The sequence below is a fragment of the Etheostoma spectabile genome, chromosome 9 (genome assembly GCF_008692095.1).
Source record: "Etheostoma spectabile isolate EspeVRDwgs_2016 chromosome 9, UIUC_Espe_1.0, whole genome shotgun sequence".
In the NCBI taxonomy this organism is placed as follows: Eukaryota; Metazoa; Chordata; class Actinopteri; order Perciformes; family Percidae; genus Etheostoma; species Etheostoma spectabile.
This window is the reverse complement of record NC_045741.1, coordinates 19,516,404-19,522,334: the sequence shown is the minus strand read 5'-3', so window position 1 is coordinate 19,522,334 and position 5,931 is coordinate 19,516,404. Positions and strand designations below refer to the sequence as shown.

The 5,931-nt window shown below is 40.8% G+C and overlaps 1 pseudogene; it reads left to right on the top strand.

The window, feature by feature from the left end:
* Positions 1–5,610, top strand: part of LOC116695774 (vitellogenin-like) — a 26,029-nt pseudogene extending 20,419 nt beyond the window's left edge.
* The last annotated feature ends 321 nt before the right edge of the window (positions 5,611–5,931 follow it).

Genomic DNA, 5,931 nt, shown 5'->3' with positions numbered 1-5,931 from the left:
AAACTCCTGGCCCCTAAATTTGGCCGTCTCAGCTATCATTACAGCAAAGCAACACGCATGGACTGTTAATGGTATGCTCAATACAGATTCTTGATTTATCTGAAGCTGTTTGCCATGACAATTTACTTTTTTTCCTCCGATACAGATGATTACCTAATTGGTACAGCAGCAGAAGTCTTCATGCTGCGAAATGCAACAACCTCTTTCCCACTGAAATCATGATGAAAGGAAATTTTATTTCATGGAAGCATTCTGCAGACTATTGGAGGTACAGCGCTGTATAAAACTTTCACTGAAGATAATATGTCCCCACTGGTGATTAGTAAATCAATTTTTTTATGCTGCAGTTGGTATTCCATGCTGAGGGCTTAAGGAACTGCTTGGCGCTGGCACCCTAGTTTTAAAGGAGATCTTAGCGCCAGTGACTTCAGGCTGTTCTCAATGTGGTGAATATTTAACTGAGACTTTAAGGAGCATCACAACTGTTCTATGATGTGTCAGCTCATACTTTGGTGACTATTGTACTTGTCTATTTTCAGCTTAAAACCTGGGAAGTTCTGCCCAATGATAAGCCTGTCCTCTCTGCCTATACACGGGCCTTTGGACAAGAGTGGTTCTTTGCTGATATTACCAAACACCATTCGGAACATGTTCGGGTGAGAGAACAATATTTCATGTCTAAGCTGGTTTAGTCAACATAAAGAATCATTTTACATGCAGTGTACAATGTCAGTTACACGCTTCGCTCCTGTGATCCCTCTTGCAGGCTTTCAGCCCTACAGGGAAAGAGAGCCCTCTGTGGTCTGGATTGGGAATTTACAGAAGGGGTGTCATGGCATTGGACAAAGCCTTACTTGATCTTGAGGTCGCTACTTCCAAGCTACTACCCTAGGCCTCCCACTGGAGATAAGCAAATATTATCAATCCATCAATGGGATCACTGTAATGGTAGGAGTCAAATCCTACAGCATTTAAACTTTTTTTCAAATTACTATTGATTAATGACTTAAACAACTGTTTTATTCAATAAACCAATATTAAATTCATTTTTTCTTATGTAGCCAAGGCTGAGTAATCCAACACTGACTGATCGTCTTGGACAACTGCTGACTTCTGACATTTCACTGGGACTGATGGTTTTATTGGGTAAATATCTAATCTTCATTTAATTTAAATAACATACAGTATACCATCATGTTCATCATGTGCAACTTACTGTAGTAAGCAAACCAAATTGTGGATTACATCTGAAATAACCTCTTCTTTTTTAGTTACACTAAGGATTTTTGGGTTTTCTATGGGATCAACACAGAGCTTTTCCAGTGTGGTTCTGAGTTTAAGAGACAAACACCTATTTCATCCCTTGGAATTTTGCTGCCAAGATCAATGTCGGAGAGAGGAAGTTTGAACTCGACTTCCCTCATGCAAAAAAGAGTTTGAACTTTTTTCAGTCAGGTATGTTTCAGGGTGTGAGAAATAATAGTTTTATAAGCATCACAATTCGAATTAATTAAAAAATTCCAAAAATCTTATTGTAGACCCATATGTATATCATAGTTTCTCAACGCTATGTTAACAAAACAGCGAGCTGTTAAAACTTAGCGGACTAAAAACTGAATGCTTTGTCATGCTCTGTGCTGGAGTAAGAGCCTTAAAATAATGCTCCTGACTTATTATTGACTCGAGAAGCACACCAAATCAAAATTCAACTGATTCAAATCTTGACTAAGAATCAAATCAAACCTACCCATTATTTACAATGTTATGCAATACAGTTGTGCTTCAAGCTTTATAAAATCTATCCACAACACAGCCAATTTTCCAAGTCTAAGAGTTCTTACGTTCCTTTCCAACCAACAGCTCCAATGTGTACGCAGTCTCCAGGAACCTTGAAGACCGCTTTGACCAAATGACTCCAATTATGGCCACCATACTGACTCCATGATGAAGCTGTCCGCAAGGGGCCAACAGCTGCGGGGCCTGAGTCAGATCAGGTACAGTTAACACTTAAGATTACTGTTGGAGTTGAACTGATCAATTCAAAACCCATTGCTTTTCTCAAACTGTCTGTCTGAATTTACTTGTATTCACCCTCTGTCTGAAACGCTCCATTTTGCGTCTGTCTCTTTAAACCCCCTCCCGTTAAGCCCATTGTGCTCTATTTGACTTGTGAGAAAAAATTAGTACGCGGAGTACCGGAAGATTTCCCGGTGGGAGGTCTACTTGTGTGGGCCGCATGTGCTTCACACCAGTTTTTGATTGGTGTGATGATCAGTGTGATTTGATCCATAGAGAGAACATGATCATCATACGACTGGCCAACTTGTGTGTGTTTGATATAAACACTAGCCATTCATATCATTGGTCTTAGACTGACAGGCCCACAGAGAGGGAAAAATCACTGATTGGCCCACGGTTTGGCCACCAGTTTGTCTCTCATCTAAACACTGGCCAATCACATCCCACTACAGCCCACCTCCATCCTACCATAGAGACAGAGTGCATTTAGGTCCCGCCTGTGGGTTGGTTTTTCCAGCCACCTCTAGGGGTGCTAATTTATGAAACGCACATGTGGTTCACATAGAGGAAGGAATAAACAAAGGATACCGTTGAATAGGTTGATGACTGTTAAAATTTTAACATGGGATGGGGTTGGGAGCCAGCCTCAAGTGGCCACTCAATAAACTGCAGTTTTTTGCTCTTCCGCATTGACTGAATTTTTTAGCGCCAAAGATGACAAGCATTCTGGATACTCAAATGTAGTGTACAAATTTTGAAAAAGTGAGTTTTCATGATATGTCGCCTTCCTTTTTTATTTTTATTTGAAATTTTTATTAATTCAAAGTAGATAATTAGGATTTTCATCCAATCCAACAGATACTGACACCAACGTCTGGCATCCAAGATCCAAGATGTGTGCTGAGAGTAAGATTATGGAGCTGGTCTGTGTGTGGAGTCTGAGTTAAGGAGAGAGTATTATCATGAGGAATACCCCCTTTACTATTTCCTGATATACCAACATGGCATTGAAAGTAGTCCCAGGTACAGTACCAACACATTACACCTCACAGTTCTGGGCAATCCAAAAGCATCAAAAACTTGCATGCGCGCCTCAACAGTGCGACAAATATTTAGCATTAGGCACCACAACTCGAGTCACACTGCTAAACTTACATTATTTAGAAGTGTGCTCTGTTGCACCTGTAGCCAAACCCAAGTTTAACCAATGGAGATAAAAAACAAGATTTTAGAGTGTGTGTGGTTGTTTCTTCATTATCAAAGTAAAGTAATTTTATGATGTAATTTTATGATTGTCAGAGATTGGATTTCATTAGATTTACTGGTGTTCATGTTTTTTTCCTGCTGTTACATTTATTTCTTAACTCTTTGCTAACAATAGCCTGTGCACTTTTATTAGTTCAGGCAATCAAAGCTGTTGACAAAATCCACTTTGAGGTAATGCCGGCCCGAGCAAACATCCAGTCAGCACACTGCAACTGCTAAAGACTCTGAGGAGGCTTCCAAGGTATTTGCCTACCCTTTTATTTGGCTACAAATAAAAGCTGCCTTGCCTTGTAATGTTATTATCTGTGCACCTGCTCTGGTGTTTTCGATTCAATTCTCCTGGTGCTTAATGTGTTTACAGGAAGCCACCCAGGGAGTACGTCTGTCCTCTGATTCAGCCTCAAGCGACAGCGGATCTCATCACAGCCATCACAGCGACCTTTATGAAGTATGCTAAACATACTCCACAGAGAGTGACCCATAATGTGTTTCACTGCAAAACAATAGGATGTGTTCAAAGCAAAGTAATCATGTAAAATGTTTCAGCTGTGCTAATGATTCAAGATCCCATCACCAAAAGTGGTCCATGTTGTAAATGCAGTTATTGGTGCACATGATCTAAACTCTGCACATACTGGACTGATGCCCACAAACATATTACAGCCTAATGGATTGTCTTCTATCTCTCAATAGAGCTTGAACTCAACACCTGAAGCTATGTTGAATATTAAACCTTGGCCATGAGTGGCAACCAGAAGCCAGAGGGTTACGATGCAGCCTTCTTCCACACAGCCGAGGCAAACATTCAGAATGCCCAGATGATTGTGTCCCAGGTCGGGGAAGACACCATTGGAAGATGTGCGTTGACACCAATGTGAATGCCATGTTGAGGCAAAGGTACATATGAAACACACAATATGACTTTTTTTTTCTTTTCTAAGTGAATAAAATGCCAGAATGTCCAGAATAATATGTTTTAGCTTATGCTGTTACCAGAAATTCCCTAAGATGACTAAACCAGCAATCATAAATGATTGCTAGCCTTATCCTTTAAAGGTCCCATGGCATGGAAATTTCACTTTATGAGTTTTTTTTACATTAATATGCGTTCACCCAGCCTGTCTATGGTCCCCCAGTGGCTAGAAATGGTGATGGTGTAAACTGAGCCGTGGGTATCCTGCTCTGCCTTTGAGAAAATGAAATATCAGATGGGCCGTCTGGAACGTTACTGGTTACGTCCCCTTTCTCTGCTTTGCATTCCCTGAGAATTTAGCCCCACCCATGTTGGTCAAGGCCACACCCCCATCCTCGATCTCAATAGCTACAGACACAGAAATGGCATGTCCTAAGGAAAGCTCATTGTAGGCTGGCTCTAAAGGCTGAATTTTAGGAAAGAGACTTCAGATACAGTATTAGGGGACCACTAAGGTCTATATGAAAGCATCCAAAAAGCCCATGTCATGGTACCTTTACAAACATTTAAAAATCATAACCCTACTATATTACATCCTGCTACATCCTGCCACCATCACTAACAATTATTCTATTCTACTATGGTTAGGTATTTATTATATTGCATAGTGAGGCCGAAGCCAAGTCTTTTGCTGTAGGGCTCCTTTCAGGATTGATCTCTTGTGTTGGCCTAGGCACACATTGATGGGAGCTGAATGTCAGTCCTATGAAATGTCAGTGGAATCTGCAACTGCCCATCAGCCTGGCTCCAAGCCAACACTCAAGGTCACAGTACACTGGACCAAGATACCAGGACCATCGCAGAGTTGGGCACAAGGTGAGCCTCAGTAGAACAAAGGTGACATTGTAAGAATATAATGTGGGGAGGAAGAGAGAGTGAGCTGAAGGAGAAGGATGACTCCAATCACTTACTTTTCTTTTTTAGAGCATGGTGGGAATATTTTTTTGTGTTCCAAGTATGAACCTACTGGCATGTGTTAACGAATCTATATATATATATATATATTCTTTTTACCTCCCCAGAATTGAAAGCTACATTCCAGGCGTGGCTTTTTTTCTGGCTTCTACGAGACACATGAGAGAAATGCCAAGCAGGAGATTTCTGCAACAGTAGCTGCCGCCCAGCAGACAGTGTCGATGTGAAGATTAAATTCCCAGAGTATTGGAGAAAACATTTACTACCTAGATTTTTATGCAAAACTTTTGTTACATGAATGTGTCATTTATTCTGTCTTGTCATTAGCTTACAGTCTACCGCCAGGCTTTCCAGTTTCACTGCTGACTGGCAGTTTTCAGGAGTTTCAACACTACAGAAACACAACAATCGGCAGCTTTGGACGCGCATAAAAACATGTAAGCCCATAAAACCTGTTTGATTAAGCTTAATTGGATTTTCATAATAGTTCTCTGTGTCTTTTTGAAAATTGTCTAAGGTGTGTGTGTGTGTGTGTGGTGTGTGTGTGTGTGTGTGTGTGTGGTGTGGGTGTGTGTGTGGTGTGTGTGTGTGTGTGTGTGTGTGTGTGTGGGCAGTGGATTTGTTGACTGATTTCCATGCAAAACAGATGAGCAAAAACAGCAAAGAGCTGTCCAGTTTTGCTTGCTTTTTAAATATGTTTTGTGTTGAAAGACAACAAAGCCCAATGGGATCCAGATGTGGCTTTTCACAGTGATAAC